The following is a 17,796-nucleotide window of genomic DNA, read 5'->3' on the forward strand; positions in this document are numbered from 1 at the left end:
TTTAAGATGGGTTCTAGGTTACATAGAATTCAATTTGTGATGGTGAAATACATTTTAAAGAGAAGCACCTAACCTGTAAACCTGAAGAGACTGTTCTCTTTAAATAAGCATAATCAAAGCCAGCTGGGACTTTTTGAATTTTGACAAGATTTGTGTTTATTGAGCAGATAAACCATTATGCTGGTGTTCTCTACTGCTAGCAAATATGCACCATTAGGTAACTGGAAATTGAAACTGCACTGTGGGTTTATTTAAAACCAGAGAGCGTCTTGCACTTAGAATACATAGAGCAAAAACCTGCTGCAGAAACTCCTCCATATTTCCCCCAACCCAAAATGCCAAAACTCTCATAATGTAGAGAGTTTTTATCAACAGCACTGATCTGAAATCCCACCTTGCTGATCTTTTGTCATAACTGCAAAGCCTGTATATTGCTTTAATTTTTATGTTAAGTTATACAGTGTTGACATATTCTGTAGCCCTCCCATGACAGGGCAATATGAAAACCTCTCTTTCCATGCCTACCAAAGAAATCATTGGGGTTAAATGACAGGGCTCTACCAGTGATTTGCCTGTCACAGGGAACTGTAAATTGCAGCCTGTCTCCAGGATAGTGTTTAGACACATTCTGAGATTAATGGTTTTGCATAGACACTTTGGACTTCAAATGATTTTGAGATAAGTTCCATCAAGAAGATTCTCCAGTTAGACCTCAACTGAAAGTGATTTGCATTTCAACTCTGTTTATACAGACAGAATCTGATGCAAAACCGAAATGATGTCTCATATGTTCCAGACTACATACAATTTTTCACCTCCAGTTTAACTCTTTGTGACAGATTTCTTTTTTATGGTAGTTCTTAACACTTTCAGATAACAGCACTGAGACATCTTATTTACGTGACTGAGCAAGTCATATCTTTTCTCTTGAAGGAGCACAGCTAGGAAGGAAGGTCTGTATCCTAAATCTAGGGAAGAGGAAACTAAACGTGTATTAATCTCCTGGGAAATGCATTTAAGAATGTGATAATTCATTCACTTTTCAGAATCTGAATTAGTAATTGATATGTGTTCTGCAGCAAATGAGATATTATAATTCAGGAACTCTAACTTTAGACCAAGGTAATAATAAGGTTTCTTTTTTGTTTAATGGGGAAATGAGAAAATGTTTGTCAGAAGAATGTAATGAAAGCAGGTATTCCTTTTTTCATGTATTCTATAGTCTCCTGATTAAAAAAAAAAAAACCCACCCTTTATTATTTTTAATTGGTTTTCAGCTCTTCTAATAGGTACTCAATGTTGTTTGTTTTCAATAGTATAGTATAGACAGATGCCACAGCAGAACGAGCATTATGGACTAAATATTTATGTCTTAAGTAACCTGAAGTTCCTCTATGCTACCTCTCCCCCCTGAGCTAAGAAAGACAATCCCTTATTACCTAAGCAGGCTTTTTTAAAAGATATATTGCATTATTGACCAGATATACAGCAGCAAACTCTGACAGTGTGCAAGTGTAACCCCTTGTGTTACATGGAGTAGGAATTTTCCTGTTGGATGGCACCCAGTGTCTGCCCTGGTCACCTTAGGCTCAGTGCAGTTACATAGCATCAGGTTTCTTAGGCATATCATGTGATTAGAGGAGAATTAGGTCTTTTCAGGAAAAAAATTTTAAAAGCTCTTCTTTACAAAATGGCATGCAGATTTGTTCCAATATTTATAGAAATGTTGTCATGATTTTTTCATTTAAGTGTTTGAGTTTTTACATATATCTGTGATTTTTGTTTAAAATGTTTGTGTGAAACATTGATTAAGATATGCAGAAGACTGAGTTGAAAACAGATGGATCTGAATAGCCGGTTGGAAGTTTATTAATTTAATATACCAAATATTAGATGGTGTCTGTGCAGGAAGTTGCAGGACTCCTTCCATAACATCTTACAGCAGATGTATACTGTCTTCAGCCAGTCTGCCAATTATTTGGGTGCTCTTTCTCCCTTGTGTCAGGTAAATAACCTAGAAGCTGGTCACTACAGGTAACCAGGACCTCACATTACTGAAGTACCAGTATCCACTAGGAGAATGCATGAAAATTCCCATGTATAGGAGCAAAACCACTGGATTTTTTTTCCAGTGGGCACAGGCCCCAGCCTCCTAGTAACTGATTAGCACCATACTCTTTAAAAGCCATTAAAAAATAAAAATTTCTTCCATCCCTATGTAAGACAACTAGATCCAAACCACGCCAAACCAAAATCAATTTGGGTGTGCCAACTGGATAGAGCTACAAGGCTCAGGGGCAGAGCTCCTGTAGCAACATTATAGTTCAGAGTTCATGTGACAAGTAGAAGTGAGGGGCTTCTGAAGCCCTAGGGTGAAGGTGAATTCCTTTAGATTATGAATGCAGGAAATTAATGTATAAGCCTCTATTTCCCTTTGTCAGAGAGGAGAAGCCATCTTTCAGGAGAAGTCAGTTTTGTGTTAGTCAGTAACATGCATGATTTTCTCCTTTAGAGATTGAGTTGCTCAGATAATGAGGTGACCTGCAATTGCCTTCACTTGCTGAAAACTGGACAGGCAAATAAGTATTTCAGTTAAAAAAAAAAAACCAAACAACTCAGAACTCCAACATGGCATATTAGCATCAAAAAATTCAACTCTAATAGCTTGTTTGTTTTAATGCGGCTATGGAATGTCATTACACCTTTATTTTTTTTAACAACCAGATCTGAAGTTCACAAAAATTATAAAGCACTAATAAGTGTATGTAACAAATCCTATTCTGAATGTGATTAGTGCATGCCCCTTGCTAATGTCAGCAGCTATTTTTAGTGGAGAGCATTTGTAAGACCTGGCAGAGAACTCTTGAAATGTCAGGAGGGTAAGAGGAAGCATAGCAGAAGCCAAATACATAGATAAATATGTTAGAGGATTTTAATACTAAGTCCATCATTTTTTAAAAGAGAAAATGCAGCTGTCTTGAAACTGACATGGTAGATCATAGTTCCCTTCTCAAGTCATAGATATTATTCAGACATGAAGTAATTACTTGAATTTTAGAAAGAAGCTTGATTTCCTTATAAAAGCTTGTTCTCCCTTTCCCATCTTGTTTACAGGCAGGTGATTGTTAAGCAGCATGTTTCACTCTACTACTAAGTGTGTGTTACACTTGCATAATTTCTTCCTGACAGAAAGATCATCAAGATTTGCCTCAAAATACTTAAGGTTTATATTCTGTCTTACACACCAAAAAATGTACCTATCCAAACCTCCTGGAAGCTGTAAAAGGAAGGGCAGTTCTTTTATAGCATTGTTGCAGAACTCAGGAACATTTTATCATTTTATTTGATACAGTAATACCTGCTCTTTGCAAGGTATACTTTATTAACAATATTTTCATAGTGAAATATATGGGTCAGATTTGTATGCAGCAGTATTTCAAGCACATCTTTCATCTCATGAGGATTCTCATTTCTGATAACTAATTGTATATTTCTATTTGCATAAAGCCATGAAAGCTGCTGAGTCGTTATTGGTACAAAACTTGATACCTCTTAAGATTAAATAATTCAGCTTTTCAGTAGTGCAGGGATAGCACTTTCCTCTTTGATAAACATTGCACTCACAGATTTCGTGTCATCCAAGCTCATTTTCACTTACACATTATGCAGAGTTTTTTGTTTGCTGGGTAGGTGTTTTCTAAAAGTCTCCTGTGTAGTTCCCATTGTAAAGTGAGTCCTGTGTCCTCTACACTTAATCAGTTCTGGTGTCTTCACATCAGAACTCTGTCCTCAGAAATTACTCTGAATCCCTACAATTATTAAGATCTCTTTAGACAGACTCCAGGCATCAGGATCACCAGGAACAGAAAGCCTCCAAATATCTTTGTAGCATACTTTTCTCATTGGCTATTGAAAAACTGCAGGAACTATACCATTTTACAGATGTTACATGCTTCATTGGTTTGCAGGAAAGTAATTTTCATCCTTTGAAAGTAGATCAGGTTATCAAAAATTACACTCGGATCTGAAGATACAATGGACCATCCAGGTAAACAAATTACGTAGTAACGATCAAAAAAACCAACTCTAAGTCCTCTTCAATTGCAGTGCATGTTCTGAGTATTAAAATATAGGATTTATTGATAGTCCGATTTATTTCTGCTTAAAATAGAAATGACAGGACCGTGGTGGAAAATGGAAAAAAATAGCTTAAGTTGATGAATGCAGTCAGCAATTTAAAATGTGATGCATTTTATTGTTTTAAAGCAATTTTTAGACTGATTTTTTTAAGTTGCTTTAAAAATATACAGCAATTAAAAATTCTGCTTGCTGCCAAAACATGGAGAATTTGAATAAAAATAAATAGGTAAGTAAAAAAGCTGAAAGGACACTATCAAATTTTAGCACATCCAGAATTTGACCTAATATATTTTAAAAATTCTATTTTTATATATGCTCTGAGCCTGATAATCCTGCCAAAACTAAAATTCCCATGCAAATAAAAATTATCATCTATGCACCCAGATCACATTAATGCAATTTCTTTTTGTGTTTGCTGGTAAATTGCCTTTTTCTGTTACTTCCTCCTTGTGCTAAATACTTCATTACATAAACACAATGTTCTGAAGCCTTGTTAAAGTCTGACTTTCTTTTGGTCTACTACAGTAATACAGAAGGTAGACAGTTAGAAGACTTGTATGTTCCCAAAGTCTACTATTATGAAAATTTATGTGCAAATTCCTTTCGATGTTGTGAATTTATTTTAGAGATTTATTTCAAAATAGTGTTTCTTTTGTTTATATAATTACTCTGTGAAATTTCAGCTACTTAATATCAAAATCTTTGGATAAATACTGGGTTAAAGCTGTATGAGCTAAAATGGGGGGGCGACATGGGGGGGCGACAAAACGCAAGACCATTTCTTTTTGTTGCATTTTATTCATACAGAATATTACGAATTTTATTGTTGATGAAGCTAAGAATGAGAGAAGATAGATGTCAGAAGGCAGATCCTTTTGTATTGGTGTGAAAGAAAAATGGCTCACATAAAAATAAATAAGCTTGGAACTATAAAAATATTGAATATAAAAACATTTTTTGTGAGAGAATAGGAATTTATATTTTTTAATGGGGAATGGATAATGGTATAAGAGTGATTGAGAAATTGCTGATGTCAAAGTACTTTTTCAAAAGAAATTACCACAAGGAAAAACTAGGGCAGGGTTCTGAAAAATTAAAAAAAAAAAAAAAAGGCAACCTGAGTTTAGGCTCTGAGACCAGATTGAAACCTCTTTTATAGTAGTGCTGATATTTGAAAAGTGCTTAACACTCAAGTTTTCCCATTGAGGTCAGTGTTTTAGAACAATAGGGTCCTGGAAACCAAGTGTGAACATAGGCACTGGAGGCTCCTATTTTTGTGATGCTTCATTAATGCCTTGATAAATAGCACAGTACAAAAGAAGCTAAGACAATCTGTAGAGGAAGGATTTGTTGCAGAGGAGAGCTGTGCTCTTCATCTGAATCCATGGAGAACCCAGAACAAGACGCTTAAGAAGATTTCAAGTTGGCATTAGCAAAATCTAGTTACCAGGAGGGAAAGACAAAAGACTGTCACTTTTCAAAATGAGTTGTCTTGAAAAATAAATCTGAGATTAATTAGGAGGACCACAAGTGTTGAAATGAGGCAGAAAATCAGATCAAGGTGTACTGGAGTTTTGAGAAAGAAGACTGGAGAGAGGGAGCCAAAATAGAATGAAAGAAAAAGTCATAGTGGGAAAAACCTCACCAATATGCCGAGTTCATATGAAGGCAGAATTTTTCTCAGAAAATGCTGGTTTAGCACACTACTATTTGCCTACACAGTCTGAGTGCTCTGTGGGCCATGATTGCAAAATACAGATATTTTTGAGATACACATCTGTGATATGAATACATAGTATGATAAGGAAGTGAGAGACTTAGGGCTACAAATCTCCTCTTTTTCTGTTCCATATGGCATTCCTGATCTTTACTTGACCAAGTAAGTAATGGATATATCTTACAATAACTTGAATAAATTTTAAAAAGACAGAAAAGCATTTGGAAATTTTTATACATAAATTTGCGGAGTTTATCGTGTGCTGTTTTGCAGTTCAGCAGATTGGCTTTGAAGGCACTTGGCCCACACTAATCTTTGAACCCAACAGAAAAAAAACCCACTGCTGTTGTAGTTGTGTTGCAGAACAGTGAACTATTGGTAACAAGCTGGATATTTTGGATATTTTCTGAGGGAGTTCAGAAACTGCTAATAACTTGGTAACAAAACAACTAAATACTATTATAATGTTGTATAGCTTGTCAACAAAAGGCATGCCATATCATTTTAATTTCCCAAAAGAATCAGAATTATGGGACTCTGAGAATGTACTTGTTCACCTCATCTACCTGCTCTGCTACTCATTACAATCTTTAGTATAACTATACTTCTGTTGATTTTGTGGAACTAGAAAAATATGCTTCAAGAAAATGTAATAGGCAGTAGTCAGTTTCCTTCTGAGATGTCAAATACCTACTTTATTATAGCGAGAAAGTGACAGTCAATTTAAACCAGAATTTATTGAGAACATTAAGAGCTGGAAGGGCTTTGGCTAATCACTTTAATGTCCTCAACAAATGGTAAATGAAAGCATGAGGAAATTGAGTTAACACAAGTTAAAAGTTCACATACTTACTGAATTATATTAAAAACCCTATAACCTAATTAAATTATCTAAAACTACTCATTTCAGTCTGTTCTGTTATTCTAGTGAATGCATATGATGATGTTTTCTTAGATGTGTAACAGTTGACAGCTTCAGCATGAGTCAGATAAAAAGCCAATGAACAAGATCAAAGGATTTATTATTTACAAATCTGCAATATTCTGAATATATTTTTAACTTAAAAGATCACTATTCTCCAAACATAAATACGTGGATAAAATGTGTCCATTTATCTTCCTCTATGTAATTTTCTGGGGGAAATGCAAAAGAGGGTAGAAGTAATATGCAGGATGTGTTTGTCTATAGTCATGTGTTTCAGGTATGCTGACTGCAAAAGCTGTATTTTAGCTGGTTTGTGTACCATCACAATGCTTAAAAAAGATCCTCTAAATGCCTAGATTTTACAGTGAGATGCAACATTAAAGATCATGTTTTCTGAGTTTTTATGTTAACGTACTTTACTGGATTAATTCAATTCCTTTGCTTTGGTTTTAAAATAAAGGAAGAATATTCCTTCACTAGTATAGCTGGCAAATTTTCTGCAATTCCTCTCACAGATTGAAGTTTTATTGAAAATAATAGACAAATAAACTTTTTTTTTGTGCTTTCAGCTTATGGCTTAGGAATTTGTACTTAGAAACGGTAGGCAGATCTATGAGAAATTTGATTCAGTAGTCAGATAACAGCCTGTACATGAAGTATCATTCTCTATTCTAGCAGCACAGAGGACTGTTTTGAGAGAAAAAAATTGGATAGTGAATAGCAGATTTTTTTTTTAATTTGTAGATTTTTTCACTGTATATATTTGCTGGCTCTGCTTCCCTGAAATGAGGAAAATCATGCAGGATACAGCTCATCCTTTGGCTAACCACAGAGAACAGAACCACCATTTGAATACCTTTTCCTTGTAAAGCTCAGGCACTGCAGAGGAGTCACTTCTGTCACCTAACACACAAGTGTGTAAGGACAGTCACTGAGGATAGCACAAGAAAGAGATAGTTCTCACCTCTAGGGGGAAAAATAAGAGATAGTGTGCCTGTAATAAAATATCAAGGTGTCATTCCAACAACATTCAAATTGGATGTATCCCGCAGGAAGTTCCACGTTTTATTTTTCCCTGAGATATATTCTTCTCAGCGAAATATGTTGGCTGAAAGAGAAAAGCAAATGTAGGAATGACATTTTTCTCCCACCATTACATAAATAATTATTTTATTAAGTGAGAGGAGCTGTCCACTCCTATTCTAAGTGCTTGTCTACCAAAAAGAAAGGATATAATTGCTTGTTTATTGCTGACACCAAGATGAAAGAAATTTTGTCCATTTGGCTCCCTGATGATTAGTTTAACATTAAGGCTTACTGAAAAAGAAATGAAAAGCATTATCTTTTTTTTTCCCCTTAAATTTTTCATACTTTTTCTCCATTAAAAACAAAGAAACTTAGTGTATTAAATGTAATACATAATATGTATTTGGAAAAAATAATTTTTTTTCTGTTTAGCAGACAACTGCTAGTTTTAAAACTGTTTTTCACACACAAATAGACCACCACCAAATAGACAAATACATGAAAAGAAAACAACCTATGCTATAAATAGGATATATTAGCATTTCTGGGTAACCTGAAAGCAGCTTTAGGGAAACTTATGAAAATAAGGCTAAGTTTACCTCTAGAAAATACAGAAAGAGCTTAATTTAAAATTGAGATATTTATGTATATTTGAAACAGAAAAAATCCCATCAATTTATCAGTCAAAAGTAAATGAAAAGTCTCTTGGAGACGAGCTCAGAAAGACTGCTACAATCTGAGATGATGACCAAACCTGGAGCAACTTTCCAATCTCTAGTGTAGTCTAAAGGCATGAAGAATTATTCCAGTGAACGATTGCTTTGGAGTGCTTTTTTTTTCTTTCAATATGAAATGCAAAGAGATGTTTTTAACAAATGAGAAGAACTAAAGGATAATATGTTATAGCTCTGAAGTGCTTTCTGAAATTCCAGCATTTGTAATAGGTAGTCAAATTGCCTTCACTTTGGTGGTGAGCTGCCCACCCTGGGTGATGAATGCCAGGTGTCTTTCGGTCCTGAGCGGTCTCTGCGCTAAGGTTCAGGATCCCAGGGAAATCAATGTGCTTATACTGATGTAAGCTAACGGGCTAATGCCTAGTGCCACGAAGGAAAACTCAAAAACTCAAAATTCCTTATGTGGCCCTCAAATAAAAATAGAAACTGCTTTAAAAACTGTTTTACAAAAGACATTTGTAGATATTTTTAGTGGGATTTCCCAAGGTCTTCTATCGTAGTCCTTTTTCTTTAGATTGTCCAAGTGTAGGTCAAAAATCCTTTCACTTTGCCCATGGTGGCTGTACCTCTTTGTGCTTTTACAATGTTATGCAATTGCTTGTACTGCTGCAAATACCATGCAACACAGAGAAAAACCTATTTTCTAATACATAGCTTATATTAAAGCAATAGGACATAGTATGTCAGACTTCTTCGAAGTAAATTCTAATAATGGCTTACATAAAAATGAAAGTATTTGTTTCTCTTAGCTCGGAATTTAAGTGTTGCAGGATCTATAAGTATCTCTGATTGCTGCATAGGCATTCATCATGCTGAAATGATTTGCCGTGCCCAAACAAGCTTAAACAATATGAAATTTTAAAGATACTTCTGTAAGCTCATTTTTAATTTTAGTAAAATAATGAAAAGCATATATTACTTTAGTTTGCAAAGCACTGAAATGCAATTCATATGAAATGTTTATTTTCTACACATGTGTGGTAAGGTTTTACATGGAATTAAAAGCTGATCCTTTTTTTTTCTCTTTTTTCCCAATTTTATGTATTTTGCAATAAGATGCATGAAGCTGTTAAAATTTGACCAAACTTTCTAGACTATATCAACATTTTAGGCCATCAGATATATGAATATTGGATATTGCACATACTCAACATCAGTTAAATACAAATATTTGTTGTCGACAGGCAACAGTGAAACAAGTAAAAATTTGAATATACATCTGTGTGTGTTCAGATAACAGATGAAATTAGAATAAGAAAATTACACGACAAACTAGAGAGAGAACCAAAATGTTAGTAAGTAAATAGAAATTTTTAGCATAATGAGAACAAAGTAAACATAAATTAATTTTTTTAATGGCAATACTCTAAAAGGAAAACAATTCCACCATTGTTTAGTAAAATCAAGTTACACCAAACTGAGTTTTATTTATTAATTTTCTAACTGCCTTTTAGGCACCTTTTTACTATCCAAAATTAAACTATTACTATGTAAAATTAAAGATTCAATCTTGTCTTAATTTTCTCAGAAATTAAACATTTTCTTTTAGTAAAGGACTATCCAGAACCACTGCTATCATACTGAGTACTGCAATGAGTTCCATGTGACAATTTCTTTTTTATATATTATATTTTATTTCTCTGTTAATAGAACCTGTTTTGCAGGCACTGTCAGGTTGCTCTTGGTGGGTTTCCATTCAGATAACATGTGGTTTCCAAAATCGCCATCTCATCAAATTGCTTTTTCTTTTTTTTCTTTTTTTAATTAGTATAGTTTTATATTTTTCTCCTTTTTTTTCTCTGGCACTTCTTTCATCACCAGAGTGCTCCTCTCCTCCCACTTGCCTATATGCCGTTACTAGGATTAAGAGTTTATTCTCTGTTGATGTGGAGTTATTCAGGTATATGAGAGCCCTGATTTTTTTTCTTTTTTTTTAATTAATAGATATTCAAGGGGAAGTGTTTTGGGTCTGAGGAGTTTTTGGCTTTTTTTTTTTTTTCCATCTAACATTGAAACACATAATTTATATGGATTTACACTGGGAATTAAATTATGAACTACCACTTCTGCTTTGGGAATTTCTGTAAGAACATTCTAGGGGTTTGGCTAGTAAATTCAATTACCTAGCTGTAGTGACAGGAATGCAGAGCACTGCATATGCAAAGATTCCTCGGATTTTTAAAAATAAGTATTCAGTCTGAGATGTTTATCTGCACAGATTTACCTGACAGATCTATATATTTCTGCTGCTTGTAATGGGCCTTCTTGTGGGACTCAGGATTCTGCAGCGCTTAGGTAACAAACTGGAAGCTTTTTAAGCAGAGGGACTGCATCACTGATATATAAACATATTTTCTTTTTGTTATAAATATACCACTGTTTTTTTAAAATAAACCTGTTTTTCATGTAGTAAACATCTGTCTAGGGACTGCATCCCTGACATATAAACATTTTCTTTTTGTTCTAAATATACCACTGTTTTTTTAAAATAAACCTGTTTTTCATGTAGTAAACATCTGTCCTTACGTTGTCACTTTGAGATGACGGAGTCTGAAGAGATCTTACTGAAAGAAGTCCTTTGTTAACGTATAATGCCACAGCTGATATCCGTGAGCAGCAACACATTGCAGAGTGTGTTGGATTCTCAAAATGAATGCATGTGCCTGTTAAGCACTGGAGCCCTTTGTCCTGTAAGTTCTGAGTGTGTACTGTACCAGTATGCTGTAGCTGCAGACGATATTAATGAAGAATGGAAGCTGAGAAACAGCAGCTCTCATTCTTTGCCCAGCCCCCTACGAGCTAAATCCATTAGTATGGCTAGATCAGCATTAATAAACAAGGAGGACAAAACAGCTCTCAATGCAGGGATAGTTTTGCGTGACCTTGGCTACCATGGACTTGTACTTGGTCATTGTGATGCTCCGAGCTGACCTCTGCAGCACTGCTCAATCTGATGGAAGCATAGAGAAACATCAGCAGTGCTCCACACACAACTTCACCAGCTGAGCAATAGGGGAAAGAAATGTTGAGTTTCTCTGTTTGTATATAATTGTGCTGATTGCAAAAGGGTTTCATCCAGGGATCTCAAGTGTAAATCTATAGAAAATTACTTGTCAGGGTTATTATGGAAAAGATGCCATTTATTGCTTTGTAATAAAAATTAGTACTTTTGTGCTGTGGTATGCATGAAGACAATACTGAATCAGAATCCAAATTCTTTCTGGACATCCACCAGAAGAATTATTTTTAATTCTTAAGGCTCAATGTAGTCCCAACAGATTTCAGCATCTAAAGAATTATTCATCTCCTGATCAAGTTTATACTCCAAGACACTGAGAAATTGCTTGGAGATTGAACACTATACTCCTGATGCATTACAGGTCTGCTGAGAACAGTGTTTTCATGAGTTTTGAGAGTTGCAAAACTTTCAGAACTCTTTTTATTTCCTCAGTCTGTGGATTGGGGGTGGGAGGAAGGGCATAGAAATTATTATTGCTTTAATTAATTCCGAAGATTGCACAAATGAAGCTTTAAATGTAGCTTCCACATCTACCATTTTATCAAGCTTCTATATGATACTGCACAGCCACACAGAGAGATTATGAATGTCCCACAAAAGAGACAGAAGCATTCTTGCATTTTGGTGTGTGTACAGCAGTAGAAATGACCATTGTCATAGTATCTTAATGCTTCAAATCACAGATGGTTCTTGAAACTCATGAAGTAATTAATGCTGTAGAAGAAGGCTGTAAAGGAGGCAAGTACTAATTTTTAAGTGATGTTTAAATAGTCTTTGTGCAAAGGTGCAGGCAGTGTATAGTGAGCCTAAGAACAGGGCTGAGTTTAATCCACTAAGGCTGAAATTCAAGTCCTAGCCTCACTTCTTCTCCAACCCTGTTTCAAATATAGAGCTACTCTAGCAATTTTAAAATCCTATATTTCTAGTTATGCCTCTCTTACTACATGCTTTTTGTGTACAGCCTAAGAGAGCTTGCGTGTGGTTAAAGAGTCTTTGACAACCCTGCACTTCAGAGATTCCTGAGTTTTCTGGGAATTTCATTTCCAGTTTCAACCAAGTCCTAGCCTGTAGCTTGCTTATTTTTTTTCCCCCACAACAGCTGAATTTGCCTCTGGTTTTGCCACAACCCCTCCATGTTCCCAGTGTTGCTATTGTTGGCTGATGTGGGGAAATATGGACATAGTCCTACTTCAGATTGCAGTAAAAACTTAAACTATGACCTTCTTGGAGAAGGGGGGAAATCCTGCTGTATTGGTAACAATGAGTCTGTCACTAGGCAATATAGCTGGGCTCTGAAGAAATTTCCCTGTGTGTATTTCCCTCTTATGCATTATTAATACTGCTTTTTAGATCCAATCTAGTTTCCCTTCCTTTTTTTTTTCCTCCTTTTTTTTTCCCCAATAATTCTGTTTACTTTCCTATCTGGACTCTAGCTAGCTGCTTTGGCTGGCTGATGGAGACTTCTGTTCAGAAACTCATCATCTCAGCAGGATAATTTACTGTTTCTGAATCACCATCTCTGCTGCAGGAGAAAGGGCAGTGCCCTTCCCTGGGTTGAGTCAGCAACAGCTGTGATAAATATTTTTCAAATGAAAATATTTTTTATATATCTTCAAGTGCTAAAATGAATCTAAATTACAAAAGACAAATTCAGATCTAAAGGAAAAAAGTGAAATGTCATTAACATTGATGAAGTGAGACTCAGATAAATTTGGGGATTCTGTATCCTTTTCATTCCATTGCAATCTGCTGAAAAGTCTTAGTCATGCTGTGGAAGTAAGTATATAACAAACCACAAATGAATCAAACCGAAACAAAATACTTCACTTTGTTAATTTTAAGCCATTTTTAATTAAAACCATATTAACTTCATGAATACTACATCAAAAGAATTTCTCAATATTTCTCTCTACACTGTTTCTACTATATGCTGGCTTTACAACAAAAAAATGATCAGCAAATCATTTGATCCCACCCAGGTAGGAATGTGACTGAAAAGATTCATTCTGGATGCCTTGAGAAAGATCCTCGTTCACAAAATGAATTGTAATGTGTGCTTACCCCAACCACTGTCAAGTTCTGAATGGTACTAAATGCTACCTTACTAAGTCTGGGGCCTGAAATATTTTAAGTAAATGCTGCCAAAAATAAGAGGGAAACAGAAAACCATCAAGGAAGAAACATAGGTGAATTCTATCTCATCTCATTTATCAGATTGCTATATCCTTGAGTATACAAACCTAACCTCTACTTCACCATATGTTTATGGGTAACGAAGTTCTTGTGTTAATGGAATGCAACAGCTAAAATTTAAAACCACTACTGTGAGCAAGAGAATAGAGATTGGTACAATGTATGTTAATGAGCTGGAGTACAGCCCTTGGCTCTCCTATTTGTAACTGAAGTCTCCCAGTGCCTATGTCCAGCCTCCCAGCTCTTCAGGAATAAATCTTCTGCCTTACAGATGATAAATTGCTGATCTCCCTTTCTTTGGGTAATCTCTATGACTAAGGCCTTCATGCCTCTCTGAAAACACTCTCCCTCTTGAAGAGGGTTCCTTGGCACTAAGAACTTCATAAGTATTGTTTTACAATTAGGAATGTAATTATATAGAAGTACAATATTAGCTTGTTTATAATATGAGGAAGGCATCAAAAATGTCATTATAATTAATATTTTTTCTCATCCCTATCCTAATTCCTTCTTGTGGAAAACACACATCTTTTTCTGCCCATTGTGTTGTTTCTGTTAGCCATTACATCAACTTAGTGTCTGTCAGGTGGAGAAAGCTGGTTGTCTTTGAGCAACAGCACACCATAGGTTGTTTGAATTAGGATATTTCAGTAATGGTACAGCTGTGCCACCAAGCTGAAGTATGTCACCTTGGTAACATGCTTAGTTTTCATCAGCCTTAGATCCTTGATTCACTCCTGAGCCCAGTTTTAGCTGATTTTTGAGCACAGTCCACTATGGCAAAAGACCAACTGTTTCTCCACTCATTTAAGTGAAATCCAGATTTCTCCTCGTGCTTCGAATAATCTGTGCTCTTGTCATACCTAAATTAGTCATGCAGGTATCACAGTGTCCACATTAGAATAGGACATTATTCTAGCATTATTCTCTTTTTTAAGCCCATAGGTTCAGTGGCATTTTCTGAAGGATCTTTAAAGGCTAATAGAGGCCTTCTTCATTCAGAAGGAGCTTCCAGTATTTTTTCGTGGTGCATACTTGTATGAAAAATTGCTTCAGTCTTTCCAATGCTACAATGAAAAGAGATTGCAGGCAGATCAGATAATATGTGTATCTTTAGCTATTACTTTTGTAGCTTTTATTTTTAAAAATGTATAAATTGTATACAGTTTATTTTTAAATATCACAGTTTTGTTCAGAGGGAAATTAATAAGAAATTTTAAAATCATCACTGCATCAGTAAGAAAGAACAAACCTTCTTTTTAAAAGTAAGTGGATTTAAAAATTTGCATCAACTTTGCAAATAATTAATTTTTACTTAATCTCCATTCTTTAAATGATACTTTTCCAGTTAGTCTTTTTACGTAAGAACTTTGAATGTTATCAGTAAAACTGGATAAAGCATTTATATTTCCACATGGCTAATATTAATAAAAGAATATAGGAGGTATATATTATGTAAAAGTAGGATTTCTTTATGTAAAATGTCTGCATTAATCTAGCATGTATCTAGAGTATAGGAATATGGTATTTCCTCATGTGGAAATTATTATGTAGGACTCTGGCATTAAAAGAGACTCGATTAGAAGAAAGAATATAATGCAATTTTTAGTTTTCTTATGGGACAGAACAAACAATTTCAGCTAGCTGTTAGCCTTTCACAAAACTAGGGAACATGTGGGAGCTACCAAATTGAAGTTCCCGTGTTTTACTGTGAGAATTAGATGTCACTGTATGTAAATCACCAAAGAGTTTTGACTCTCCATTTTCAGTACTCTGAAAGAAAGGGTAGGAACTACAGAAGTATTTTTTAAGAAAAACTCTACTGGTGATTTTATGTGATAGGGCAACTACAATGCTGGTTTCTAACTTCAATCAAGGGTGATATTAGTTCTTGACAAGTATTGACTTTTTATAGGTGGAAATTTAAAACTGCATATACAAAAAGTTCTCTTCAGATCAGCATCATTATGTGAGAAAAGGGGTTGTATTTCACACTCTGTGAAATTTGTTTTCTGATCCTTAGAGATAACATGGGCTCTGCAATTTGAATCTCTTGCATCTAATTTACAGATCCACTAATGACACCCATTTTACAAAAAGAAAGAATTATAAATATATGACTGCATGGTTATAACAAAAAAGTAGTAATATTAGAATGGCAAATACATCTGGCAGACTCAAATATTAGCAGGAGACAAAGATGAAAATAATAAGATGCTTTTGGTGCCTATGCTGCTGTATGTTTTGATTTATGCAAAGATTTACATTTGATACATAGAATAATGATGTATATTTTCTATCCTTTTTTATTTAAAAAAAACTTCTGTTCACAATGTGCTGAAAATGTGTTGAAGACTATAATACAATTGATCTGAGATGTGCATTGCATTATTTTTCTTATCTGCAATCTTAAAAAACATAAAATGTATGAATAATGATCTTATTTTAAAAAGTTTATCTTTGCATAATTATACCTTAAACTTTAATGGTTAATAAAAACTTCAACTGGCATAAACTGTGAAGTATTCCTATAAACAAAAATTAAATGAGCTTTCACATTGGTAAAACTGCTAACAATCCCATTTATCCATAAAATTCAGGGGAAAACCCCCTAATTTTTCCAGGGATCTGTAACTGAATCAAAATCTTTAAATCCTGAACTTATACTACACCTCCATTCCCTTAAAAAATAAGTAAATAAATGGAAGAAGTGGGAAAAGACAGAGAGAAAAACTTACCTAAATCTCCCAGGATTAGTTTAGGATTATTACTACTCTGTCATTTAGGAGCTGATAAACAAATTTAAAGGTACAAATCCCCTGAAAATAAGAAGTTTGAAATTCAGGCTCATGTTTTGGTTTCGCCTAGTTAAAGTTTGTCCCTCGTAATTTTTTTCGAAATTCAGGCTCATGTTTTGGTTTCGCCTTGTTTCAAATATAATAGAAAGGATTGGTTTCCCTATTTTGAAGTGGGCAATCCAACAAAAAAGGGAATTTAAAATTATCATTAGAACAGTCTAAATTCTTATTTTAAAATGGCAAAATTCCCCAGGCCATGTTTTCATTGAAACCCGAGTACTTTTATTTTATTCTGCTTCCTCTCAAAAAAGAAAAAAGTCCTTGGTTTTCTTTTCATTTTTTTTCCACTTCAGAGTGACCAATGTGAAACTAAGAACATACTTTAAGCGACTGTACTACTGAACTACTTAAACATTAAAACTACCAAACCCAGGTAGTTCTTAAAAAGCAAGCACTTTTCACTTCCTCCCTGAGGAGCTGCTGGCTCTCCTGGCTGAATGAATTAAACCCAAGTGTTCCCAGATTTTAAAAATATTGCTAATCTAAGCTGCATCATTAGACTGATATTCAACTATCATGCACAAGCCTTTACAAGTAATCACTCTGGGAGGACATTGGGTTTGTGTGACAGCAGCACTGGACATGGTTTCACTGCAGTCCATGCTTCCAGGTGCTGCCTGCCTGAGCTAAACACCTTTTGTCCCCCACTTTGAGTGAGTCTTTTACCTACTCTGTACCTTGATTGGCTCCTCAGTGAAATAAAGATAGTAATATTCTAGCTGTTAAGCCTGTTTTTAAAAGCCTGTTTTCTCAAACAATTCTAAAATAGGCTTTGCTATATTCACACTTGATAATAGTACTGGTAATAATCATAGGGAAGAGAATGTTATTGTGTGAAGATGCTTATTTTGATTTTATTTTTCTGGTCTGATAAAGGATATTCACACTATATAGTATTTCAGTGACTGGTTTTACTGAATCTGTATTTATTGTGGTCTTTGAAAAGTAAGTAATGGGAAGTCTTCTTGTGTATTTGAATCTGTATATTAAAAAAGAGGTACAACTCATTGTTCATTGTAAATGGTAATCAGCATCACTCAGCCTCGGGTGTGAATCTTAAAACTTGAATGAATTTTTCTGGGACATCATCTCTTTTTCACATGTGCTAAGCACAGCTGCAAAACCTTCAGTCTTGTCTCTTGGAGAAACACATTTAATTTTGTGGTGTGGGCTCAAAATTTTAT

Source organism: Passer montanus, unplaced genomic scaffold (genome assembly GCF_014805655.1).
Source record: "Passer montanus isolate IOZ18808 unplaced genomic scaffold, ASM1480565v1 scaffold14, whole genome shotgun sequence".
NCBI lineage: Eukaryota > Metazoa > Chordata > Aves > Passeriformes > Passeridae > Passer > Passer montanus.